Consider the following 27939-nt stretch of genomic DNA (forward strand, 5'->3'; position numbering starts at 1 on the left):
ATAAGGCTGTATGACGTCTACTGGCTTCACTCAGCTTTGTGTGATTTTCCTTAATACAACTAATTATAATATAGAACATCTTTCAAATAAATTAATACAAAAGCAAGTTGTCAGCTAACTGGCTACTTGAACATAGGAAACTAATCACCAAAGTATACTAATTGAAAATAGAATATTAAACACACGCACAGAAAAATCCAACAAGCGCAATAACTAGGAGATGGTACCCAGGAATTTGGCAAGTATGTTGACCCACATTCAAGGAAGTTATTAACACTATCCAGAATGTTCCTTCTTGAAAACCCAGTACATGTGGGTGAGATTGCTTAGGACATGTGCCCCCCGTGAGAAGGAGGACAAGGCTGTGATTGGAGTCTGCAATGTAGTAAGCTGACACGGTACTCAAGACGCAGACTCCAAACATATTTTTGGAAAAGAACACTGTAAGAATCAGAAGTCAGTCTTATACAGCTTCTCTTTTTTAATATTTTATTTATTTATTCATGAGAGACACACAGAGAGAGGCAGAGATATAGGCAGAGGGAGAAGCTGGCTTCCTGTGGGAAGCCCGATGTGGGACTTGATCCCTGGACTCCAGGATCATGACCTGAGCCGAAGGCAGATGCTCAACTGCTGAGCCACCCAGGTGTCCCTAGACAACTTGCACCCTTCACAGACTTTAAAAAAACAAACTAAGAGATGTGCCTGAAGCGCTCCTGCAGGATGAGGCCCCGTGCCGGGCAATAATCGAAACAGAGGAAGCCAGGTGTACATGAGAGGCTAAGGGAGTGGGACACTCAGGCAGCCTTGGGCCACCGCAGCTTTGGGAAATGAAGAGCACAAGAAGGGACTCTGTGATGTCAGAAGTGCTGAGCACAAATCCTTCTACACAGTTTTAAAAAATTGTATCACACAAAAAAATGAGGATCAAGGTCAAACTTCTCACAGAGTCATTATAAGGGAAAGAAAAGAAGAGAGAAGGTAACAGTGAGCCACAGTGAAAACCTGCAGAAAGAGGTGCTCACAAAATGGGTCAAAATTGTAGCCTCTGCCTTCAAAACCAGCCAACTGCAACAGATAAAAGATACACAATATGAGGACAAGATCATTCAAAATCAGAACCGTCGGAAACCAGCTTGTATTGCCCAGGATGTAAGAAGAAATGGGATGAAGGGGATCCCTGGGTGGCGCAGCGGTTTAGCACCTGCCTCTGGCCCAGGGCGCGATCCTGGAGACCCAGGATCGAATCCCACATCGGGCTCCCGGTGCATGGAGCCTGCTTCTCCCTCTGCCTGTGTCTCTGCCTCTCTCTCTCTCTCTCTCTCTCTCTCTCTCTCTCTATCATAAATAAATAAAAATTAAAAAAAAAAAAAGAAATGGGATGAAGACATGCCAGGACAGAAGAACGAGCTAAAATACAAGGAATATAAAAATGACTAAGTTCAGTAATGACTAGAGAGCTCACAGTTGAAAGGGGGGAATGTGTGAGTAACAAAGTAATAAAATAAAGTGGAAAAAGAAATGGAGAGAAATACGGAGGACAGAGAAACACGAAGACAGGCAAAGGAGAGCCCTGTGGGGACTGCAGGTGCACAAACCAAGTAGGGGAGGTCAGAGGAGAGGCGGCCAGAGCACAGAGCCGGGTGTAAGAGGCTGTGTCCTGGGCCTGGGGGCCACAGCGAACATACCACCTTGTGTATTTGAAAGGTGCCAAGAGACTAGATTTTTTTAAGTTGTCACTACACATAAAACAGTGGCCTCGAGGGGTAGTCAGGTGTTGACACCCTGACCCTGGTCACCATCTTGCAATACAAACACTTATGAGACCTGCACCCGCATCCCTCAGCTCAAGCTTGCTGTGCACTGTGTGTCAGTCACATCCCCCTGACCTGGGGCTGAGGGGGGAAGCAAACGGAAAGAGCAGAATGAGTATGAACAACTCACTCAAGAAAGATCTCCTCAAATACTTTTCAGGGATTGGAAACATCACATTGGGAGAAGCCAGCTGGGCTATGGGCTCCTGTAGACTCGAGTCCTTAGGCCTGGGCTCCGGGCTGGGCTCCGGCTTCTCCATTTTAGCTGAAGCTCGGACTGTGGCCACAGCCCTGGGTGTGGGTCATCTCTCCCCTACAGTGGCTGTCGCAGCCCCTGTGGGCAGCAGGTCAGTCCTGTACCCCACCCTCGCAGGGTGCAAGGACAGGCCCGTGGGACTGACCGGGGGCAGCTCTCCGACACTGGATACGGGGTCCCCAGAGTCTGAGTGCCCAGGAGGGCAGCACACAAGGGCCCAGGACTGCCTGGCTCATGGGACTGCACTCCCCTACGGGGACCAGGGGCAGGAACAAGGACCCCTTGCGCCCCAATCCAGCGTCCCCAGGACTGACCCTGACCCCAGACCCCGGGAGTCCCTGCCCCGTGCTCCCGGACAGCCCCCGCTGACCCCTGAGCCCCAGGGGACCCCTGGCCCGCAGCCCGGAGCCTCCACAAACCCCCCGGGCCTTGGGGTGGGGTCTGCAGGTTGGGTCTCCCCGTACGCACTCGCTGTTCTCCTGTGACGCCCTGGGGTCCTGTCTCAGCTGGAAATGACACCCCAAAGGGGGGCTGCACTGGGTAGCCCGGTTTCCAGGGCAATGGTGCCACCGCTGGGCTGACCGCTGGGAGCGCACCCCAGGAGGCCGTGGCGGGGAGTGCTGCATGGGGGAGGGGAGCCCGTGGAGGCACAGGGTGCAGGGCGCGGGTGCAAGTGGCGGGAAGGCTGTGCGGGAAGTCCGGGGCAGTCTCCTAGCCTCTCACAGAAGGTGCCATGCACAGGGAAGGGCCCCCGTCTCGTGGCCCCTATCAGGGTCTGGGCAGGTGCTCAGAGGCATAACCCTCAGTCACCACCTGCCGGGTCTCTAGTCCCAGCAAAGGCAGGGAGCTGGTGAGGCCAACCTGGGGGGCGGGGTCAGGGTCAGTGCAGGGCTGGACTCAAGCCCCCCAGCCCCGCCCCTGATAAAGGCTCACCAGCACAAGGCATTTGTTACAGGGGTCCCTGGGGCATCCCCTGCCTCTGGATGCAGGGTCCTTGTCTCCTCTGGTGGCTCTCTTTTGAGGGTGAGGAGACCCTGGTTCCCATTGTGGGGCTGCGAATCCTGCCTCAGGTGTCCCCCTCCAAGCACCTGGGCCTGGGTCTCCTGAGGGGTCCTTGGCTCCACAGGTAAGCCCACCTCCAGAGAGTCCCCTGCCCACCTGCGGTGCTCACTAGGCACGGGTCTCAGTAAGGAGAGGCCTGAGCTGCTGAGGTCGGGGAAACCCCAGGCTCAGAGGGGATGGTTACCCAAGGGGCCATACTTGCCCAGCTGCTTAGAGCTGGTGGGAGGAGGGAGACACCTGGAGCCCCATTCTGGGGGGGGGGGGGAGCGCCATCCCTGAGCGTCCCCATGAGGCCCAGCAATGGGAGAGGGGGATGTCTGAAGTCATGTTCCTGGGCCGAGAGAGCAGGGATGTCTGGGACAGTGGGGCTCTGGCTGTTTAAACACATCCCAGGGGCCTGCACAACACCCAGGGCAGGAAGCCATTCTGAGCCCAGAGGTCAAACGAGGAATGAGGGGCAGTGGCCAGGGAGGAGTCTGAGCCCGGGGCGCCAGGGCGGCAGCAGCGTTTCAGCACCCTGCAGCCAAGCAGAGGCCATGCAGAGGAAAGGAGGCGGACCCCCAGGGGACAGGAGGCTGTCCACGTCCCCTGGAGCCGCCGTCCAGAAGCAGCAAGGGGAGATACCCCCAGTGAGATTCCTACATGCCTGTTCCTCCACCCCGAGAGGAAGGGGCCCCGGGGAAGCCAGACAGGCCCCCAGTCATGCCAATACCCTGTGGAATGCAGAAGGGCCTCCCTCCATCCCAAGGGCCTGCTGTCCCCAGAAGGAGCAGGCCAGCCCAGGGAGGGCGTCCAGGAGCACGGACCCAGGGGGCACATCCTGTCCGTCAGCGCTGCACACAGTAGGCACTGACCAAACCTGGTATAAAACGGGTCTCATTGTTCCCTCTGAACTCACCTCACAGCTCCTGGACATGCCTCCCCATGGGCCTTCTGAGTGTTCCTCCTCTTTCCACTCTAGGACCCCGTAAGTCAACACCAAGTACCGGGGGAGGTGGCCCCAGGGCACTTTCCAGGAAGAGTGAACACAGATGGGGGGTGGATTACCTGGGGTGGTCATCACCAGAGCTGAGGCATCTCCAGGGCCGGGTCTGCAGGATGGTCTGCAGGACTTCACCTCGGGACACCACTCTCCCTCCTCCTTCCCGCTGATGCCCCTCCATCTGCCTGCCAGCGCTTGGTTTCCTGAATAATTTGTGTTGTAGGATTTTAGCCACCAAGGATTTCACAATCACATTTAGTAAATTTTTAGAAGTTCCATATACGCTCCCATAACTAAGGGATAGTTATAATAAATAGCAGTTATTTATATATATTTATATATAATATAATAAATATAATATAATAAATAGCAGTTATTTATATATATTTATATATAACTGCTATTTATTTGGATACTGGTGTATGTAGCTACGTTACACATGTGGTTCCTAGTCCTCCGTCATCCCGAAAAAGAAGCTCCTCCTATTTCAAGTACGGAAGCAGAAGCTCATGGAAAATGAGTGTCTTTCCAAAGCTGCACAACAGCTAAATTGCAGAATGAAGATTGGAGCCCAGGCCCGTTTTGCTCAGAAGTCTGCTTCTGACAACCTACGGCCAGCCACCCATCACCCTTTGCTGCAGAAGCTTAGCAGTTCCCAAGACAGCCTCTGTCCAACCTCTGCGCCCCAGAACGGCTAGGGTGCTGGCCCTTCTCACCGCACAGCTGTGGCTGCCATGGGACAGAGGGCCTCAAGTCCGCTCTCCCAACGTGGCAGGTTTTAGCTTCTAGAAAGGAAGGAGAGGGGCCCAGCTCCTGTTCAACGTAAAATGCTACCTTTGGCTGGGGCGCCTCGTTCCGCCCCACTATGGGTACCATGGACGCCCACAGAAAATGCAGTGAATTTGTGAAGCAGGAAAGCTGTGTGGAAATAAATCGCTGGCATCTTTAGGGAGAGCCCAAAGAACCCTGTGATGGGGGATGTCATCTATTCAACTCAAATTTTTCTTTTTTACAGATAAATAAACAAAATCAAACTTATAATGAAAAGAAAATTGCCAACAGAGAGGGGAATTGAATGATCTCTAAATTAGACTGTGATTTATATTTCACTGACACAAACCATCAATCAGCCGAATGACTTCTAAATCAACGCCGTAACATGCAAAATGGCACCACTTCCACATCCTTCTGCACCTGCATAAATCACAGGAGCAGGATGGGATCAGATGGTGACCACCTGTCAGCCACTCACATCATAAATTACATTGTCCGATGGCGCCTGCTGTGGCTCGAGGTGGCATCTTCTAGAGGGGAGGCCACCAGGCAGACGAACCATCATCACCACGGCCACCGCGCCTGCTCCCCGGGGAGCCCCAGCGCTGACACGCCCCGCCCGGCCGGGATGTCACGGAAGGCTGTGGTGGGCCGGGCTCTCAGTCATGGTGCGAGGAACGGTGAGGGGAAGTGGCTCCAGCATCACCTGGGGAAGCGCTGGCCCAGAGCTACTGTCCAGCTGCCCCACGCTGTGTCTGTAGAGTCCAAAAGTCTGGGTCAGTGGCCTTGGGGTAGGGTCAGCACCAGGGGCCAAGTCACCCACACCATCCAAGCCGCAGGATCCTCATCAGTAAAGAGGCTGTGGTTTGTGTCTTACACCAACGTGTGGTAGTAAAACAGTAAAAGGAGACAAGGGCTTAGGATGGAGCTCAGCAGTGATGCACACCTGTACCCACGGCAGGGGGTGGGGGGACAGAGAAAGACTGAGAGAGAGGAGCAGCTTGCTTGATGACAGGGTTTGGGTTTTTCCCATGATCAAAAATTGAATTTATAAAAATGTTTTTGTATAAGATTTTTTTTTGGCATCTATTGAAATGATCACAAGTTTTTTTCTCTTTATTTGATCAGGTTGGTGACTTACATTGATTAATTTACTGGAATGAACCCTACTTTGGTTAAAATACGTCAACATTTCCACGTTTTGCTGTGTTGGATTTGCAGTGATTGCTCAGAATTTGGGGCTGGTGTCTATGAGTGGGATGGGTTTCTCATTTTCACTTCCGACCATGTTCTTACTAAATTAGGTAGCAGAATACAATTCAGGAAGTGGTCCTTATCCTCTGTTCTCCAAGGGAACTTGTGTAAGATCGGTATTCTTTATCAGATATGTGGAAGAAATCACTAAAGTCGTTTCTTTGTGTAAAAATATTAACCTGCATATTTTATTTCATTAACATATATAGAGCTTCTCATATTTCCTATTTGTTCTCATGTAGGTTTGGATAGATTGTGTTTTTTGAGAACTTTGACCACTTTGCCCATACTCTATTAAGTGTACTGACATGAAATTGTTGATAACACATTTTTACCTTTCCTTTTTTAAAAGATTTTATTTATTTATTCATGAGAGACACACAGAGAGAGACAGAGGCAGAGACACAGGCAGAGGGAGAAGCAGGCTCCGCGCAGGGAGCCCGATGTAGGTGTCTGCCTTCGTGTGCTGTAGGCAGACGCTTAACCGCTGAGCCACCCAGGTATCCCCACCTTTTTACCTTTTTAACAAAAATCTGTTGCCACATCCCCTTTCCTTTTCCTGATCACAGTAGTTTGTGTTCGCTCCCCTTTTATTTTGTTCTTAATGGCCTTGCTATTTATTTTTATTTATCAATCTGTGTTACTAATATGTGTACAGACGTCATTCTCAGAGTTGTGAACTTTTTCTATTGCATGAGAATTTTAAAATTTCACTGATTTTTCCTTTGGTCTTCATTACATCTTTTCTTTTGCTCTCTTTGGGTTCACTATCTGGGTCTTTTTTTAGTTTCCTGAGAGGGAAGCTTATACTGTTGAATAATCTACGTTTCTTTTTTCTAAGCATTAGGAGCTAGGAGTTCCTCAGGTGCACTCCACAGGTTTTCGTGCATCTGGTTTTGATGACTGGGGCTTCTGTCCTACCTGCACATGTGTTTCCAAGTCGCGGCCCCACACGGAGACTCTGAGTGTGTCCACGTCACCCAGTTGGTGCATAAGGGGGGGTGGGCGGCTCTGGATTTTGCCAGAGTCCCTGAAATCTCCATGTACTCCCAGCCATAAGTCTTCGGGGAAGCATCAAGGTAAAGACCCTTCATGCTCAGGGCCTGGACTTGGGGGGGGGTGGTCACCGGAGGCTGCCGAGCTACTCGGGGTGCTGGCTGGACTGGGTGGGGGCCAGCGGTGGCCATACCAAAAGATGGAATGAGGCAGAGTGTAGGGGGCATTGGTCTCCAGGCCAAACGTGAGTGGGAAGGGAGAGCCACGCTCCCATCGGCCTCGAGCTGAGGCCCAGCTGTGCTCCAGTGGTGGGCAGGGGCACAGGGACCCCCACGGGGCTGTGAGGGCGTGAGGCCAGAAACAGGCCCTCACAGTGGGCTCCTTGGCCATCTTCCCTCTGGAAGAACGTGGAAGCCCTTGAAGAGAAGGACACGAGGGCAGGGGGCTCCTGGGGGCTCAGGGCAGAGTGACTAGTGCTCGCTCTCAGGGCGGCCGGTCAGCTGCAGGGACCGCACACGAATGGCTTCATCCATTTCACGGACTCCGTTAGGGCTGACCGCGTTTCCCTTCCATGTGTCACTTCCATGACTTTGAAAGGATGTTTTAAATGTTCTTGAGAAAGCACAGCGCGGGGGATAGGGAATCACTGGGCTCTCCGTCCAGGGGCATGCTGGCCTCACCAGCACCCTGCTGCCTGGGGCCCATCCCCCACACCCACCCACCCCTCCCCCGTCAGTCCCCTTCACTGCCCACTTCATGCCCTGAGAGCCCACGTGAGGATGTGGGGGCAGCGCTGCCGAGCTGGACCCACGGAGGAACACTGATCATTTAGCTGTGAGACCAGCAGGTTCAAGAGGATGTCCCCGCCGTATTGGGTCCCTTCGCAACTCATACACGGACTCTAACGCCCAGGACCTTGGAACGGGGCTGTATTTGCAGACCATCTTTACAGAGGTGATTAAGGTAAAATGAGGTCACCAGGGAGGCCCTGATCCTATAGGACTGGTGTCCTTGTAAGAAGAGTTGGTCAGGATGCAGAGGGACACTGAGAGGACACGGGAGGAGCCGGAGTCTACACCGCCAGGAGAGGGGCCTCAGGAAGCAGCCACAGCGTGCACAAGGACGTCCTCCTGCTGAGGCCACCCTCCAGGCTGACACAGGGACAGAATAGCCATCTCCAAGAATCTGGGAGGTCCCCAGACAGAAGATGAATGGAGGTATCTTGTGGGTCCCCACGGAGTGAAGGCATCCCGGCAGCCGTGGGCCCCTCCCTCAGCCCATTGGCTGAGTGCTGGGTCTGTGCCAGCCACAAGGCGCTGGGCCTTCTCCCCGTCCAGAGCCTGCTGGGCGGCGCACAGGTAGCACAGGGCCAGAAATCACCTATCCCCGGGACACGAGAGCTGCCACCATCAGACCCAGGAGGGGACACTGACCCTGCCAAGGGATGGTCATGGAGGTGGACAGGCTGCCAACAGCAGGTGGTGCTGGCAGGAATATGAGGGGTTGCCAGCAGCTCCCACGGGCTCTACGGGGCTCAGTGGGGGCTCAGCTGTGGTGTCCAGTAGTGGCCAGACTGTCACAAGCCTTACTGACCCCTATCCTGCGGGGCCAGGGGTGGCTCAAATGAAAGGGAGACCCACGGAAGGCCAGCCCGGGAGCAGGGGGAGGAGGAGCAGGAGCCACTCTGCTGACACAGAGCAGCCCCTGCTCAGCCACCTCCTCTCACGGGGCTGCCAGGAGGGCGTGCCCTCCACCAACAACAGTCCGGCCAGCCGGCCACATGTCTGCCGTGTCAAGGAATTCTCCTGAAATGTGAGCTGAGGGTGGAGGTGGCTTGAGCACGAGACACGGCAGCCAGGAGATCTTGAGCTGGGGGTGGGGCGGGCATTGCCCTCGGTCCGGCTACTGCAGACGAGGCACTCGTGTCAGAACCCAAGTGCCATGAACAAAACTGGTTTATCTCCGCTCACTCCCTCCAGGAGACACTGAGGACACGGAGCCACCAGAGGAGCCGCACAGACACACATGCAGAGCTGGGCATCCACATGGTGGGCCCACAGGGCAGGGCTGTGGTGTGGACCCCGGAGGGAACCAGCTCCTGAGCGAGCCTCCTGGGCCCAGGAAGTCTTGGTTTCAGACCCACGTCACCCTGATTGCTCGGCTATGAAAGGCTTGGTTGCTTCCAGTCCTGTCCTTTCGGCCGATGCCCCGGGGCCACTGGCACGTGGGAAAACCTGACGTGAAAGGACTTTGCGTGGCTGGTGGCAAAGGGGGGGCAACAGGGTGAGGGCTGGTGTGGGAGGGGGTCACGGGCTTGCATCTCCATGGCCCTGACGTGCGGTCCTTCTTCATCACGTCTGCAAACATTGCAGCTCAAACATTACATGTGACAGGAGCCCATCCCCTACCGGCATGTGAATCTGTGTCATTTGCACGGTGTTTCCAGCTGTGTTGTTGGAAATCTAACAATGTTTCCCACCCTATTCCTTCATTGGAGCAACAGAGGTGCATACACGTGCACTCAGGCACCCACGCACAGGTGGGTGGGCACCTACCCGACCCCAAGTCCCAGCGGGTGTGCTCAGCCTTGGCCAGTGTCCACTCTGGCCCTTCCTCCGGCACCCCTGCCACCCACACACCGAGTGCGGAGCAAGCGTGAGCAGGGGGAGGACACAATGGCAGACAGGCTGTCTTCAAGCCAGGACCTGCCAGACTTGGGATCCGCTCATTCCCTGTCCTCCTCACGGGCCCCCATCCATTGTGGCTTCCTCCGGGCGACCTGGACGCGTGCACTTGCCACCCCCACATTGCAGATGGCAGGACTGGTCTCTGACCTGTGGCCCCCACCAGCACGGGGACCAGCAGGCACGCCACAGCAGTCCCCAAGCAGCAGATGTGACCCCCGCCTCCCCCTAACTGCACAAAGTCACTGCTGTGGACTAAACAGTATTCCCCCAAAAATTCATGACGCTGTCCTAATGCCCAGCATAGCTGTGTGGACGTAGGAGGTCCTCCACAATCAGTGAGACCCTGCGGGTGGGGCTCCGAAAAGAGGGGATCGGTGCCCTCGCAGGGCTTGGCGCCAGGGTGCTCTCTCCTCTCCCCATCCCCGTCTCTCCCTGTCTCTCTCTCCCTCCCTCTCTCTCTCTCTCTCTACCAGGCAAAGGCACAGCGAGCTGTTGGCCATCCCCGGAGCCCCCGGCCCCCAGCCCCCGGCCCTGGCCAGAAGAGCCCCTGCCAGAGCCCAGCCCCGCAGACACGGTGGTCTTACACACCCCCCCTGCAGGACCTGGAGGCGTAGTGCCTGTTTCCCGGCCACTTGCTCTGTGGGTTCCGTTCTGGCGGCCCAGGCCCAGGCAGATGGAGACGGGCGTTGCGTCTGAAACCCTCCATGTCCCGCCATGGTCTCTGCCCCCTGCCCCGCCATCCCCCGTCAAATCGGGAGGGTAGTTTAAACAGCAGCCTTGTAAGAGCAAGCAGGAGAGGCAGCAAGAACACAGACACGAAGGGAGCCGGGTTTGCGGGGTCCCGGTGCCCAAAGGAAGGCACCCAGGGGAAGCGGCTGGGCCACCAGGGCTGCGGGGCAGGGACAGGAGCCACCGTCCCCGGTGTCTGGGCGCGTCCAAGCTCCCTGACGGCTCCACCACAAGGGCCGTCCCCCGTCCCCCCCAGAGAGAGAAGCCTCTGGTTGGCCCGTCCCTTTGATGACTGCACCAGCACCCCGCTTGGAAGCAATCAGACTCGTCCTTGAGGAGAAACACACTTCAAAGACACAGACCGTTAATGTGCCCGGAGAAGCAAGTAGGCTGGCATTCCCAGGGGATGAGGAAGGGGACAAAGTACCCCCTCCCTGGCTTTGGAGAGCATTTTAAAAGTTAAAACCTGAATTTTGTCTTGTTGCGGACATTCACGTGCATCAGAAAGGTCTCACTTAAGTGCATCCCGTTTTGATGATCAACACTGTACTGTCGTTGAAATTCATGGCCCCGAGCCACGCACAGAAGTAGGCACCCCCCCCCCCACACGCGGAATCGGGGAGAGCAGGTGGTCGGCTTTGTGTTGGTAAATTGCCTTTCTCTCCTTTAGAAATTCCTCTGTTGTGCTGGGGCCTGACGAGGCTGGGGCGCCGTCACCCCCTCTGCCCGGGCCTCTGCCCTCGGCTCCTGCCGGGCTCCCCACGCCGCCCTCCAGGAGCCGCGTGCCGTTATCTCCTCCTAAATTAAAATTGTAACTCGCTCAGTCCCATTTACACAAAGCCTCCGCTTTGACACATGCAATTACTACGAACACAGGGGCAACATGATTGCTAAGAGCTCCAGAAAGAGAGTTTAATCAGAAAACATGGAGTTGTTCCGGCCGATTTATAATTTCGCTGCTTGCTATTCCTTTATGTGCGTATGTGTTCAGATAATTAGATACACTAGTTCTTGCTTCCCGAGAGGCCAGAAAGGGCAAAATTCCTATTCTTTTTACATTAAAAAGATTGAATTATAATGTAGAAAATCTGTAACTTTGGGTAGAAATGACAAATTCACACTACATTAATTTCACTGGTTACAAAATGTTACAAATAATTTGTGCATTCTTTCATCTCTCGTAGGTGCGTGTGAATTAATTATCTACCGGCTTCAGTGTCTCTCAATGTCTTTTCACAGATGACTCTGAAATTAAAAGAAAATATGGCTGGATTTCCGTTTGCTGATGCTTTTTTTGTGTGACCATGGAAGTCCCTGTTCATGAGCACGGGAACCTAGGTTGGGACAGCCGGCTCACCAGGAAGGGCCGTAGGAACAGCATGGGCCACGGGAACAGCACGTCCCAGGGACAGCACGTCCACGGGAACAGCACATCCATGGGAACAGCACGTCCCAGGGACAGCACGTCCACGGGAACAGCACATCCATGGGAACAGCACGTCCAGGGGAACAGCACGTCCCAGGAACAGCACATCCAGGGGAACAGCATGGACCATAGGAACAGCATGGACCACGGAAACAGCACGTCCATGGGAACAGCATGTCCACAAGACCAGCATGCCCCCGGGACGGCCACTGGTAGACAAGGGGGCAAGCTCATTCCGGGTACTTTGCAGACAGAGCCACTCCGCTGAGCCCACAAGGAGAGGGGCAGGCACCCAAGTCAGCAAACTCCAAGGGAGGCTTCTTCCCCAGGGCATTGGCGCATCAGCTGCATGTGAGAAAGGGGCTTCACCTGGGGGTGGGAAGCATCCACTCCAGTTACTTGTCCAAACAGCACCTGACTGAAGGCCACTTGGCTGCTGGCTCCTGCTAAGGCCGGTGCAGCTTGGTCAGCAAGCAGACGTGCTGCACATCCAGCTCCCCATGGACTCCAGGGCTGGCGTGGCATGTAAACACAATGACCTCCCTCCACTGGTGCCCCAGGCTGTGACAGGTGCTACCCAGGGAAGCTTAGGTGCCTCAACAGGGTGCAGAGGGAGACCCTATGGGGCCAACAGGGTCCCCAGATCCAGTCTACCCAGATCTTGCAAATGTGCCTCACCTGGAACAGGGCCCAAGGGCCCTTTCAGTTGTAATGAATCAAGGCTACCAAAGTAGATGGACCCTAACCCAGTAGGACCCCAATGTCCACATAAGGTCAAGTGGAGACAGGATGGAGGGCCTGCCCTGAGTAACAGAGGTGAGGTCAGACAGGGCATCCACAGGCCCAGGGACACCAGGCATTGGCAGCTACACCGGGAGCTGGGAGAGGCAGGAAGCAGCCTCCGGAGGACGCTCAGCCTGGGGACATCCTGGTCACAACCTGCACCTCCAGAGCTCTTGGAGGGTAGACTCCTGCTGCTCTGACCCACCCAGGTGGCGATGCAGTCACAGGACACAGACTTAATTTATCAAGAGGCCTCAGTGATTGGGAACAGAGAGGGCCTCTGCCAGAGCAGGGCTCAGGAACAGAGACGTGAGGACACGTGGGACCCCCAGTGAACAGCCAGGACTTCCGTGCTCCCTTCCTGCAAAGGAAGCACATTAAAGCTCTATTTCTCGACAGCCTTTAGTGCCATGACAGACTGCCGTGCTGACCCCACAGCTCACTTTCTTTTCTTTTTTCTTTTTTTTTTAATTCTTATTTATTTATGATAGTCACAGAGAGAGAGAGAGAGAGAGAGAGAGAGGCAGAGACACAGGCAGAGGGAGAAGCAGGCCCCATGCACCGGGAGCCCGACGTGGGATTCGATTCCTGGTCTCCAGGATCGCGCCATGGGCCAAAGGCAGGTGCCAAACCGCTGCGCCACCCAGGGATCCCCTAGCTTTCTTTTCTTATTCTAAAAGAAATTGGAATGTTTTAGAGGACCCCTGAAAGTGTCATGGGGCCCAGCCCCAGCGTGTCCAGTGGGTAAGTTGGTCTGGTCACCACGGGCTCACCAACAGCAGCACTGGTGTGACTGGGAAAGGACAGGCCCATGGAGGGCCCGGAGAGGTGGGCAAGCAGCTGGGTGCCCCGGACCTGCCGGCCAGGCCAGAGATGACAGACCTGTGACCCAAAGTTGCCGTGGGGAGCCTGTGAAGGATTTTGCCTGCTTTTTTAGTCACATTACCTATTGCACACATCGACCTACATGATGGTTCCTAAAACCTGGTGATTCCAAAATGCCAAATTCAACTAAGTTTTCACAGAGGTCCCCAAAGTAGAAAAAAATTTCAAAATGCATAGATGCTCCAGGGATGTTAAAAAGTCAGAAAAATGAGCAAAGAACTTGAACAGATCCTTGAAAAGAGATAGTTGATGGATGCCTAATAAGCTGTCACCCTTGGAGCCATCAGCAGCGCATGGAGGAGAGCACTGCCCACGGCGGGTCCGGGAGCCCGACACAGCCCCGTGCGGCCTCCACCCTGCGTACAGGGAGCCCCTTGGCAGGGCCAAAAGCGAAACACATGCCTGTGTGTGACGGCGCCGTCCTGGGGCAGGGTGAGGGCCTGTTAGTTCCCTAGTGCTGCGCTACCAGACCTCCCCGAAGCTGGAAGCCCCAAATAACACACGCTCATCCCCTGAGAGTTCTGGAGGCCGGAGTCTGGAATCTGTGTGTGTCGGAGGCCCGGTCCTCCTGAAGTCCAAGGGGAAATGTGCTGCAGGCATCTCTTCAGCTTCCGGAGGCAGCCTTGGGAGTGTAGACGCCGAGCCCTGTGTCCACCGCCCTGTTCCTGTGGGTGCCTTCACACGGCATTCTGCGCCCCTTCTCACAAGGACTCCACTCATGGGGGAATTGGGGCTCACCACACTCCAGTGTGACCGCGTCTTAACCTGTGACATCTGAGAGGATGTACATTGTACATATTTCCAAATAAGGTCACATTCTAGAGTTTGCAAAAGGACTTGCGTTTGGGAGGACTCTCCGCAGCGCCACTCAGACAACCCAGGGCAAACTGCCCGTCTCGAGAGCCTCAGCTGAAGCCCATCTGCAAAGCCCCTTACCATGTAAGGGGACACACAGGCTCCCAGACCAGGACACGGACATCTTTGGGGGCCACCATTCCCACCACCACACAGTATATGCCCAACAAAAACGTAATGACTCCAGCAACAGATGTGCTGGAAAGTCCATCGCAGCACCATTGTTCAGCCAGAAGCAGGAACTCGAGCGCTCATCCCCAGCAGAGGGGTGGCTGCGGCTCACTCCCGCAGCAGGGGGCCATCTGGGATCACCTGGCTTGAAAGAAGACTCTGGTGAACGGAGTATCACACAAAAGCCAGAGCAAAGGAGCAAACACTGTATGACACCACGTGTGTGCTATCTGACTCCGCGGGAGACACAAGCGAAGGGAAAGCTCAGCAATGATGACAGGGCTCAGGATGACAGTTGTGCCTCCCAAGACTGGGAGGGAGCATGGCGATTTCTGGGGTGCCAGCGACCTTCTGTGACTTTACCTGGCTACCAGCTTCAGGGGTGCACAACACTATTTATAAAGTAAACCCCAAAAGATGGCACTGGCCTTCCCCTATGGGCACCGGGTGGTCTGTCCCCATCCCCGAAACCTCGTTGACTCCAGCCTGGCCCATCACTGAGCTCCTCGTCTCCCTGCATTGAACCGAAGCAGGTCTGGTGGCTCCTGGGGCCAGGCGGCCTGTCCCCCATGTCGGCTCCCCTGGGACTCACTGGTCTGAAGCAGCCTCCGGCCGATCCTCCCCGGTGAGTCCTGGGCTGACTGCAGGCCGCGGGGCTGACAAGTCTTTGGGACACAGAGGAACGTTCTTACTAAAGCTTCCAGCCGTGGTCTGCCGACCCCTGTGTCCAGAGGTCTGTTTGTTCCTCTGTCCTTCTGTGGGCCTGTCCAGGCACCTGCGGGGGCCCAGCACCTACCTGCCCGGCCGCCTGCCCTCCCCGGGCTCTCCAGCTCCAGCGGCCGTGGGCCCCGTGCGGGTGGGAGGCGGCACCAGGGGGCGCTGTCGGCCGTCGGCGGCCCGCTGTCGCACTGAACCGCTGAGCCCTGCAGAGGGCGGTGGGCCTTCCAGAAACCACGCTGGCCCCGTGCTTGCCAGGCTTCTCTGGCCCCTTCTCTGGGGGCCCCGACCCTGCTGCCCCCTGCTGCCCCGGGGACCGAGCACGGAGCCCCACCCCAGAGGCTGGCCTCCCAGAGTCCTGCCCCTGCCGTGAAAAGTGAGGGGGACAGGCACCCCAGAAATCCTCCACTCTCGTGTGTTCTCCCTGCAACATACACACACCTGTGAACACACTCGCACACACACATGTGCATGCACAGACACATGCTTGCACGTGAGCACACACGAGCACGTACACACTCAATGCACGCACAACCACATAAGCCCACACACACATGCTTGCACATGAGCACACACAAGCATGTACACACTTGATGCACGCACAGTAACATAAGCCCGCACACACACATGCATACACACAGGTGTGTGCACACACATGTTTGCACACACTTAGGTATGTGCACACTCGCTCACACACATACTGGAGGATGGGGCTCTGCTGGCAGATGGAGCTGGGCGAGGAAAGCCAGAGGAGGCAGCCCCCACTGGCGTCCTGTCCCTTGTCCCCTTGGCGTGGCCTCGACTGCAGGCAGGCTATTCCTGGAGCCTCGGAGGAAGAAGGCGCCAAGCCCCCGGCCCCTCCTGAGAGCCTGTGCGTCCTCACCGCGTGCAGCCTGGACGCTGTCCACTAGAGGGGAGTGTTGGCTGCGGCGCCGGGCCTGTAGCGCCTTAACTCCAGAACTGGAACCTGCGTTCCTGCCTGGAGAGGTGGGGACCCCGTCCATGCTTGCCCTCCCCAGTGACCACGTCCTGTCCCCCGTAACCTTCCAGTACATTCTTATTCAAAGGTGGCCTCTGCACATCCCATCAGGCACACAGCTTCCCGGCCCCAGCTGACCGAATCTTAGGGCCATTTTAGGGATGAGGCTGGGGAGCCGCAGTGACCACGGGGAGCCTGGGGGGCCAGGAAGGGGCAGTACCAGGGGTCCTGCCTGTAGGGCTCCTCATCCGAGGACAGGTGTTCTGACCGGCCACACTGTCCAGCTGTAGAGAGGAGTCAGTCACGGGATCAAGGCCCCAATGTCCCCGTGTCCCCGAGCACACAGTCCCCCTGCTCCTGCCCTCATGCCCTCCAGGACTGTCGCTCCCTCTGCTTTGTCACTTCTCTTGAAATGTATCCTCCTTTGTCCAAAACACATAAATCCACCAAGGCTAGCCCTTTGGGGGCTTTGTCTTCTTTCCACAAAGCTACTTCTTGGGTGTGACAAGCTCTTGAGAAGTGTTTTCCTCCTGAAATGTGTCCCTTCTGCAGAGCAGAGGAAGGCGAGGTGGAGGGGCAAGGGCCCCAGCTGGGTGGGGGTCCACTCTCGCTAGGGGCAGTGGCTCTGGGGGGTCAGCGGCCAGCTGAGCTGACACCCGTGCCCCCCTCCCGAGGACCCACTGGCCCTGCCCGGCGTGCCGTGTCTGCACACACGGGGTTCATGTGGTCAGAGAGCCCACATGAGAAATAACTGAGAAACGGGGATTAGGTTGAAAATGTCTCGGTGAACAGCATGATTAACATCTTCACGTATTTTTTTTCCTAACTTTCCACTTACATAAAACGTTCAGCATAAGATTGGAATGAAGCTGTTTTCTAACTCAAATATATTTTCAGACTCTGCATTAACTCTAACATGGTGCCAATCCCAGTTATTGGAGTGTCTTCAGAAACACCGTTTGTAATGCTCGACAAATGTGACAGGACGTGGATTTGCCAAGATTTATTGAGCGACTTGCACGAGGTTTGTGACGTGTGCGCCCTGGGTGGTCCCGCTGCAGTGACATCTCAGTGCTCGGCGGGGCTCGCTGTCCACTCACCACACAAACTAGGGGTCGGCCAGCGAGCAGGTGCTGTAGGCTTGGCGGCCCATGTGGTCTCCGTCTCCTGCTCCGGTTTTGGCCTAACAAGCCTTTGAAACGGCAAGGTATTCTTGGGTCCTGGGCCCTCGGCGGCCGCAGGTGTGTCTCCACACTGCCCACCCCCAGGCCGTCCTCAGGCAGACATTCCCAAGAGGCCATACGTAGGCACATTCGAGGCTTCTGTACTTTTGCCAAGTTCCTTCCAGCAAAGAGTACGGGCATGTGGACTCTTACCTGCAGCTGACACAGCCTTTGCTCAAGGACTTGCAGCACTCTGCTGACGTGTTACTAACTCCCAAGGAGAAGCAGGTGCCATCTGAGGTCTCTGTAGGTGGCGGTGACCCCACGGGCACGTTCTGGCGAGAAGGGTAACGTGCGGCCACCTCGTTTATGAGCCCTCTGTCTGCCCCTCCCCCACGGTGTGCCCGCAGTTCCAGGCTCCGCTGGCCTGCCTTCGTTTCGCTCCAGTATTTCTTGAATTGTCAAAGGTTCCAGCATCTGTTGTTAAATCCAAGAGTTTTCATCTCCGTCTTTCTCTCTGACCTCAGGTGTCTAAAGAAGCTCCTGGGGTGGGTTTGGGCGCCCAGGGGGGAGCCTAAGCACCCCGCCGAAACTCCAGAGGGAACGCAGATTCTCACCTGTTTTGCAGGGCAAAGGGTTTCCATAGTAAAGATCAAACCAAAGCGAAGCTTCCCGACCCACGGCACGTAGCAACGTTTGTCCATGTGTCATGTCTGCATGTGTGCACTGACCCCTCCACCACCGCACACATGCTCCAGGCTCCGGGCCAGGAAGCCTGGGGGTGTCAGAGGGTGCAGGGCCAGCAGGCCCACCCACCCTGATTCTGACCTACCAGGCCAAGGAGAGTGGATGCAGAGTTGGGGTTTGGGGCAGGGGTGCCAGGCCGGGGTCCCTAGGACCTGATCTCCCATAGGGGTGGCTTTGTCAGGGCCGAGCCAGGCAGGCCGTGAGTCCATCCGCATGGTACAGGATACTTCAGCTGCTGGCAGGCCAGGAGAAGGGTCTCAAACACCCATTTTCAGCAACCCCTTTACACGGGGTTTGATGACTTTTGCTATTTTAACACAATTTCTCATAAAATCCACTTTCAACCACAGGAGAGATGAGCAAATGAGCTAAGCTGAGATGAGGGTGGCCCCTAGTTCCCAGTGAACCCCTGCCCCCTGGCTTCGATGCAGCCAGCCTCCTGGGTGGGAAACCTAGTCTCAGCCCGCTGTCCACCTCTGGGTCCCTGACCCCGGACATGGAGCAGCCTTATTTATGGAGCTTTTTCCTTCTGCCGCCCACCCCCTCACTCCCAACAGTTCCTAAAGAAGCCCTACTCACCGCTCTCCCCTCCAGAGTCCTGTCCAGCCCGGTGACCAGCCCCCAGGTGATTGCCCGGGCACGCTGGTCACCCCACAGGAAGGCTTGGAGTCTCCTGGATGAAGAGGCAGCCCTGCAGGGATAGACTCGCCCAGAGGAACAGGCTCTATGCAGCCAGAGTCCTGAGCTCCCTGGGACCCCAGGGCAGAGGCAAGCTCAGGGGAACAAGGTCACTGCTGCAGGCTGGCCTGCTGGCCTGTTTTCCAGGAAGGAGCAGAGATGGAACCACTTTTCACCCCTGATCCTGGGGCCGGGTGGTGGCGCTACAAGCAGAGCTTCCCCAGGGTCTCAAGAAGGTGAGTTCTGGGGTGGGGGTGGGGGGCTTCTGTGGCATCGATTTGAAGTCGAAATCAATTAGGACCATAAACCCTACAACTAAGGGAAAAATTAACTTTGAGGAGTGACAGCCAGTCATAACAGTTTAAGGCTTGCTTTAAATCTTAAACTTCCTCTCCAACACCCCATTCTAAACCTACACCTGAAAATGGTCAGGAGACGCACACGGAATGACAGAGATGCGCAGACACATCCTGCGAATTTGCGACTTACTAAATAGAATGAACAGCATGACCCCATTTAAAGATTTTTTTTAAAACCATTTTGGGGTGGGGGGGATACCTGGGTGGCTCAGCGGTTAAGCCTCTGCCTTCGGCCTAGGGTATTACCCTGGGGTTCCAGGATCGAGTCCCACGTCCGGCTCCCTGCATGGACCCTGCTCTTCTCTCTGCCTGTGCCTCTGCCTCTCTCTCTCTCTCTCTCTCTCTCTCTCTGTGTGTGTGTGTGTGTGTGTGTGTCTCATGAATAAACAAATAAAATCTTTTTTAAAAATTTTTTTTAAATTAAAAAACATGATAAAACCATTTTTTAAAAAAAAAATTAGTAAAATTAGTACCTGGTAATGTTCTCTGGGTGGGAGACTATGGATTCGTTCATCAATATAAACATGAATATAGGGGATCCTTGGGTGGCGCAGCGGTTTGGCGCCTGTCTTTGGCCCAGGGCGCGATCCTGGAGACCCGGGATCGAATCCCACGTCGGGCTCCCTGCATGGAGCCTGCTTCTCCCTCTGCCTGTGTCTCTGCCTCTCTCTCTCTCTCTGTGACTATCATAAATAAATAAAAAATTAAAAAATAAAAAATAAAAAAAATAAACATGAATATATATATATATTCTCCAGGGTTTTTTGTACGACGAGTCATCTCAACAGAACCACCGCTCCCTGAGTCTCAGCGCCTACAGTGCAGGAGGATCCCCTCGTTTCCAGGGTGAACTGCTCCAGAGAGGCCCACCGGGGGGCTCTGGGCACCTGGGTTCCCCACCCCAGTGTGTTTCTTTGTGACTCTGGGAGATTTTCTTGGGGCTCCAGACCCCCCAAGCCCCCAGAGAGTGATGATGCAGACAAGCCTGCTTGTGAACTGTGAGCAGGTCAGCCCTGCCCCCCGGCAGCCTGGAGCCGCGTCCACAGCTGCTGTGTCAGGACCACGGGGTCGCGAGGAAGGAGCCCAGGCCAGAGCTCCTGACTTGGGAGGCTGGTGCCTGGTGACTGGGGAGTCTGCTCACAGAAAACTCGTGTCTCCAGGCTCCTTGCTTCCCGTAGCTATCACGAAGCAAGAGGCAAGCAGGGACCCAGATTTGGTGTGTCCTCTCCTGACCCTTCTGCCCCGGGGCACCTGCCTACCCTCACTTCTCCGGAGAGTCAGGTTCCAGGACCCAGAGGCCAGGGGGTCATGAAGAGGCCTTGGAGAACCCATCCCGGCTGCTTTGCTCCTCTGAGGTCCATTTGCGTGTCGTGGGACAGAGCACACCAGACCTGTATGAGGGTGGATAAGGCGCATTCCCAGCGGGGGCGGGGAGGGGGGGCTTCAAGGAACCTGCCCGTGAGGATGCTGGGGTGGCGGGGGCAGTGATGGGGGCAGGGGGGATAGTCTTCAGCTGCCAGGGGCAGGACTTAGTGCTGAGGACCCGTGCCAGCCCAGTACCTCCTCCACAGGGCCCTCGGACAACTGGGGCTTGCTTCCCCCACCCTCAGGACCCCCGAGGGTGCACCTGAAAGCCTCCTCTTTCTCAACATTCTCACAACCTGTGCTATGGGTTGAATTGTGTGCCCCAAACGCTGAAGTCCTATCTCCTGGAGACAAGGGCTTTGCAGAGGCAATCAGGTAAAGGGGAGGTCGTGAGGGCGGCACGGATCGCACAGGACTGGGGCGTCCCAAGAGCACACAGAGAGAAGGCAGAAGGAGCCCGCCATCTATACACCAGGGACGTGTAGTCTGTAGAAGGCAGGCTGGGGACGCCGCTCCTGACAGCTGACCTGGGACTTCCCACCTCCAGGAGATGTCCGCATAGGGGGCACCTGCCCTGAGCACGCTGTCCTGGCAGGCCCAGTGCACCAGTGGGGAACCCGGCGCCCCATCCAGAATGTTGCTCTCACTCCTGCCATCCTGCCAGAGCCGGACCCCCAGGGACAGCAGCCGGGCTGTGGCCATGCAGGCACCCCATCCACGTAACCACAGGGCTGACCTGAGCATGGATGGGACAACAGCAGAAGGTTCCAGCAGTTCCTTCCCAACTTGCACCCCTCAGGCCACCTTCCCTGCACTGCGACAGCCTGGGCCCAGTGCGGATGGGTTGCCTGCTGCCAACCACACCGTGGCCTCCTGCCCAGACTGTCCAGCCTCACCTTCAGGCCCCACCTTCAGCGCCTTAGTGAGGCTGGCCGCCTGGTGCTGGGTCCGGGGGCCTGAAGGGCGCATTAGCCCGCTACAGGGCTGGCCCCACCTTGAGTCTTCCGGGTTCACGTCACTTTGCTGAGCCGGTGATGCAGGCAGCAGGTGGGATGCACCCCTCCCGGGGCGGCACCAGGGGACCTGTCGATGGTCATCGGGGGTGATGCCTGCTTGCACCCACACGACAGTCTCCTCAGGCTTGTTAGGGGACCAGTGGGCCCTGGGGACCCCGCGTGTGGCCAACTATGCTGAGGAGAACGAGCACCCTGTGGCCTGGCCTGAAGAGGACAAAGCGGGCATCCTGCTCACAGCTGCCATCTAAGGACACTGGGCCTCCACCCTCCTGCCTGCAGTGGCCACCGCTCTAAGGGCTATCGAGGAGCCAGGGACAGGCTCAGAGCAAGGAACCAAGGGCTGCCGACAGCCAAACCAGTCAATGAGACCTGCATGAGGCCCAGCGTCCAGGTGCCCTCTGCCCAGACAGGTCCCTCCTGGCTCTGCATCCACGTGACAGACTAGGGATGAGTCGGCCCTGGCCAAATCCATCAGAGAGGGAGCACTCACAACCTGCAGGCATCCACTGTTCCTGAAGCCTGCAGGCACCGGGGCCTTACGTTGTCACGCTCCTCCTGTGTGTTGGCCACCACAGACGCCGGAGGCCAGCAGGGAGCATGACGCTGTCCTCACCATCATCGGGACATCTCTGCGGCAGGTCAAGCCCTATTCACAGACAGAAGTCCAACCCCGTGCTGATGGGGGCCCCAGGGTGCACAGGTGGGCCCCAGCATCAGCGGAGGCAAAGCCAGCTACTCCACAGCCTGCAGGATGCTCTCCCTACTGATTTAATTCACGCAGAGGCCGCTCCGAAATGGCCTTCTGACCTCGGAAGCATCCGGGACCCAAAAGCCAGAATAGCTCAGGAGGGGCCCCTTGAACATCATTGGATGACCCAGCCTGGCACCCAGGGGCAGGTGGACTCTCACCCAGGGCAGGGGTGAGGGTGAGGGGAGTGGCCCCGTGAGTCCCGGGAGCTCCCCCAACCACAGAGGTAAGAAGACATGTCCTCCCGCCTAAAAGCTCCAACAGAGAGGACGGGCCTGCACAAAACAGCTGTATCATCCAGAAACGGCAGCCAGGCAGGGACACTGGTGCCAGGAGAGCTGGGGGGGTCGGGAGGCTGGGGTGCAGGAGGTGGAGCAGGGGCTGCTCCGCTGCTCTGGGCCACAGCGGGGATAGCAGACCTGGCCCAAGGGGGCCTTCTTCCTGCCTCCTCCCCGACCCAGTCCCCATCCTGGCCCAGGGGCAGCTCCGCCCCCTGGGACTGGGGGCCCAGGGCTTTGGCTGAGGTCCCATCAACCCTGAGGCCATAACTGAACATCCTGGGTCTTGTGGTCATAGAGAGCATGGTCCTGGGCCCATGGTCCTCCGGCAGCAGCTCCTCGTCTTAGGATCACTGCCAGCAGAAACTGCTTCACAAAGGACGCAGAGACACAAGCCTGCCACACATCTGCCAGGGTTCAGACCCACCCAAGTACTGGCAGGTGAGACACCCCCTGGGGGCCCACAATCCAGAGGGACTGAGGCCCCTGGGGGCAGCACCTCCTCCTCCCTGTCGAGGGACAGATACATACAGTATGTCAGGGCTCCCATCCCCGGAGCTGGCTGTGTCCCCAGTGCTGGGGGCTGCATAAGTCACGGAGCTGCCTCGGGCTGCCCACCCTCCCCTGCGCCCTCTGGGGGCATGAGCACAACCTCAGAGGAGCCAGGGAGGCCTGCCGGCAGAGGGGGCATGCCTGGGCCCTGAGGGTCCAGGTGTGTGGGGGTTCTGGGGAGCAGAGGGGGATTTCCAGGGGCCGGCAGCCCCTCTCCCACACTGCTGTCCCGGGGTCATTGCTGAGACCCTCCCAGCAGATACTGATGGGCCACTGAATCAGGCCGAGTCACCACTGGCCTGGGCCGATCACAGCAGAGCATCATGGGGGGCCAACCTGGGGACACGTGTTACCCACCCCAGCAGGTTTGAGATGGAAGGAGGTTTGGGGCTGGGGAGGCAGGTGGGAGTTGATTCAGACACGGCGGGTGAGGGTGACCATCTGCAGGCCTTGCTGACCGCACCAGTCTGCTCTCCCCATCAGCCCAGAGCCGGCTGTGGCGCCTTGTCCCGCCCCCCTGGCTCCACACACGGTTCCTCTAAGGTCAGGAATCTCCCCGAGCAGAAAGCAGAACCGTGTGCTGACAGATTGAGGAACATGAGAGGGGACCAGATTTACCTACATCTGAGTGACCTGAATAGTTCAGCGGAAGCCAGAATTAAACAGAAGCACCACGCTGGGAAATGTAAGTACAGAACATCAGTGAAGCCCCGGAGGACCAGCGGCTTCCGGAGTTTCCACACAAGTCTGTACCTCTGCCCTCATCTTTAAAACTCCCACAGATCAACAAGAAACAGACAAGTCAGCAGAAGGTACGAACAAGTAACTCGAAGAAAGAGAAGGCCTGCAGGCCCAGGGAAACCTGCCCAACGGCACAAGCCTCCAGGCGCACATGCCACAGGACGAAGCTAGTGTGTCCATCAGAGTCCCCGGCCACCAGGAGGCACATGCCACAGGATGAGACCAACAGGGCACACACTGCACTGGGAAAGGCCGGGAACTTTTCTCTGAAAAGAGAGCTGGGGATAACCCATCGGGCAGGCGGTGGATATGTGCGAGCATCTGGGGAGCATAGAGGGGACAGATGCACTAGGACACAGAAGCTGAACGGACACAGCTGCCTATACAGACACAGATACAGGTGCAGGTGCAGGTATAGGTGTGGGTGCAGGAACAGGTGCAGGTGCAGGAACAGGTGCAGGTGCAGGAACAGGTGCAGGTGCAGGTAAAGGTGCAAGTGCAGGCACAGGTACAGGTGCAGGTGTAGGTAGAGGTGCAGGTGCAGGCACAGGTAGAGGTGCAGGTGCAGGTAGAGGTGCAGGTGCAGGTGCAGGTAGTGGTGCAGGTGCAGATATAGATACAGGTAGAGGTACAGGTGCAGATACAGTTACAGGTGCAGGAACAGGTACAGGTAGAGGTGCAGGTGCAAGAACAGGTAGAGGTGCAGCTCAGGCATGGGCACCCCACCTCCAGGAAGGCTGGTAGAAGGGGGCAGGCCCAACGCCTACAGCCCGAGGTGGGTGACTCCACCATAACATGGTCCTGTTCACCTGCGTGCTGGCAACGCCCTGAGTGTAGAGCACAGGCACAGCCCCGTGTACAAAGTCTTGAAGCCACTGGTCCCCCAGGCCCTGCTCACACCAGCCCCGCAGGGTCTCTGGCCAAACCGATGGCACAGGGCTCTGCTCTGGGTCAACGAGCAAGCAGACTTTCCCCAGGTCCACCTGCTGCCTGGACCATCAGGCCAACCAGGGGAAACAGGGAAGGACTAGACTAGGGCCTCCAGGAGCCACCCTGGGGTCCCAGTGAGAGTGAGATCTCATGTCCTCTCCACCCCACAAGTGAGGAGACATCACCAGCCCTCAGGCTGGCAAACACTTGCCTGCTCCTGCCAGGCCATCCGCCACTTCCCTCCAGGTGAAAATCCTCAGAAGAGCCATGGTGGGCACACTGTCACCTGGGTGATAGGTGAGGCACTTGACACCGTTCACACCTCCCTCCCCCCCCCCCGGGGGGCCTGATGCAGGTGCGCCGAATCCCCCGTGGGCTTCCTGTCTCCCTGGGAGCAGACTCTGCTGTTTTCTCTGAAGCACTCACGACGAGCACAGGAAAAAGCCAGTGTGTCCGTCAGAGTCCCCGGTCAAGAGGCAACAGGATGAATCCCCTAGAGATTCCTCGTAGGAGCCGGCTGAGGAGGCCGACGAGTCCTACTGCCCGCAGGCGGCACCCTGGAGCGCCCGGAGGGCCAGCGACGGGATCCAGTCTGAACGCCAGCGGGCTCCAGATGTTTCAACTCCAAAGGCCAGAAAGGACCAGTGTCCCAGGTCAAGGCAGGCAGGCAGGGGGAGCCCCATCTCACGCCTTGTGTGCCTTCACCTGACTGGATGAGGCCCACCCACACCGGGAAGCCCAATCTGCTTTATTCAGTCCACCGATTCAAATGCTAACCTCATCCAAAAACACCCTCATGGACACGTCCAGGATAATAACATATGGCCAAACATCTGGGTGCCCCATGGCTCAGTGGGGTCGACACAGGAAATCCACCATCACAAGGGCCCTTATTTCCTTCCCTCCTTCCTTCCTTCCTTTTTTATTTTTTTTATTTTATTTTTTATTTTTTGTATAGATTTCCACATGACTTTAATAAAGAAAACTTCTCTCACCTTCCGGCATAGAAGTTGTCCTCCTAACTGGAGTCACTTCTGGTTCTGGGGGAGATTCCAAGTGAGAGATGAGACGCCGTGTCCCTACCCTATGCTGAGGAAGTTCGCGAATCCTCCAAGAAGTGGGAATCTCCTCACAATGTGAAGGTTCAGCCGCCGCTGGAGGCCGCAGGTGCGCCACCCGAGGCTGCTGGCCATCGAGGCACAGCTGCTCACAGCCGCTGACCCCAGGCACGGAGCACGAAGACAGAGAGTTCTCACTCAGGACACCCTCGCTGCTTGGCTCAGTCAGCAGGTTGTGAAAACATTTCCAAGAAATCTGTCCTTTATGTCATCATTTCCTTTATTACATGCCTTTGTCGTGGGTTATTCTGTTACACAACAGCACAGTCATTTTTCAGGTGCCGTTTATTTAAAAAAAATAACAAAATAAAATCACATGAGGACAATTGAACCTAATAATAATATTTATAATTAGCATTTTTTAAATATTTTATTTATTTGAAAGACATAGAGCATGAGCAGGAGGGGCGGGGGCAGAGGCAGCAACAGGGAGCCTGACGTGGGGCTTGACCCCAGAACCTGGATCATGACCTGAGCCAGAGGCAGACGCTTCACCGATGGAGCCCCCAGGCGCCCCCGAGAAGAGCACCAACTGTCCTTGCGCACAATGCCATTCAGCAGATGCTCATCAACAAGGGGCAGGGCCTGCGGACAGTGGGTTGTGGGGCCTTCACACCCTCAGTGGCCACACCGCCTGTTCTGCTCCCTTCTTGCGCGGCCTTCAATGTCTGCCTTGAGCTGACGACATGCAGTGTGGCTCCCCAGGAAGGATGACCAGAGTTCAGTGGCTCCAGGTGAATAAAGCTGCGGACAACAGAGCCTCCCCCCTTCCCTCGACAACCCTCTCAGCCAAAACCTTTGTCCCAACAAAATCCTAAGCAGCAGTGTGGCACGGCTGTGACCAGCCCCAGGAGATCCAAAATCAGTGAAAATCAACACAAATATGAGCAGAGCTGTTGGGTGAACTGAGAGATCCCGGGCCCCACCTCCTGCCCCCTGGGGTCACTGGAGGGCTTTCGGGAACAGGAAACCCAAGCTGGGTGCACCCCAGGCCCTGGCAGCCCAGGGATCCCAAGACCTGGGAGCCAGAGGCCAGCCGGCATTGTGGCTCAGAGACAACAGAGCTGCAAGAAGACGAGAAGACACGCTGATGGGCCAGATCCCCCCCACGTGGAAGCTCCCACGCAACCGTCTTCATGACATCAGGGACCCTCTCAGCTGGGGTGGAGCAGCCCCAGCATCACCAGGGGGCCCAGGCCAGGCAAGGATGGCTCAGCCAGAGATGCAGCAGGGGAGAACCCGCCGGGAGACTGAGGCCTCGCGAGTCCCTGCTTCCAGGAGCCGCCGGGGCAGCCGTCCTGGGGTCCCTGCACGGCTGCTGCTAAGGGCTGAAACCTCATCATGTTGCACCTGGGTCAAAGTCTTATTTGTCTACACGTTCTGGTTTCTTGGGTGTTTTAGTGTTTCAGTGAAAAAGTAGAAAGGAAAAATGCTCATTAGCTTGAATCAGGTGAGAAAGTGTTGACACAGCGTTTCCCTGGTTACCCAAAGTCCTTTGTCTCTCAGATGTGTTTGCCCAGCGACTGGGGGCGCGGCTGGGGGCGGGCTGGGTCTCGCTCCTGGAGGAACCGGGAGACAGGGGCCTCTGCGGGAGGAGGGGCCTTCAGGTGGGCGGGACAGCGGAGCTGCAAGCGGATGTGGTTACCTGTATTTTGCAGGTGGTGAGGGTCCAGCCCGGGGTGGATGTCTGTGTCCCCCCTCAGGTGGCCCAGTGGGCAGCTGTGTCCCCCTAAGCAGGGGCAGTTAGGTCATTCTGCTGCGGCTTCTTGCTCCTCTGCTTTGTCAAAGCCCCCTCTCCGCCCACCCGGCCCCCTTGGGTGTCATGGACACTGGCAAAGTGAGCGTGGGCTCAGGCATGGGAGAAATCGTGGGGC

General features: G+C 56.6%; 1 long non-coding RNA gene across 3 annotated transcripts; it reads right to left on the reverse strand.

The window, feature by feature from the left end:
• Positions 1–17358: 17358 nt before the first annotated feature.
• On the reverse strand, positions 17359–26226 carry LOC144302386 (uncharacterized). Of its 3 annotated transcripts, XR_013369249.1 has the most exons (4): positions 25943–26226; positions 20577–20708; positions 19791–20000; positions 17359–18150 (listed from the first exon to the last, which is right to left on the reverse strand). It is a non-coding gene; the product is annotated as an uncharacterized LOC144302386 (long non-coding RNA). The 3 variants fall into 3 exon arrangements; XR_013369251.1 differs by lacking the exon at positions 20577–20708; XR_013369250.1 differs by lacking the exons at positions 19791–20000; positions 20577–20708.
• Between the last annotated feature and the right edge of the window lie 1713 nt (positions 26227–27939).

This window comes from Canis aureus, chromosome 31, assembly GCF_053574225.1.
Source record: "Canis aureus isolate CA01 chromosome 31, VMU_Caureus_v.1.0, whole genome shotgun sequence".
NCBI classification, from domain to species: domain Eukaryota; kingdom Metazoa; phylum Chordata; class Mammalia; order Carnivora; family Canidae; genus Canis; species Canis aureus.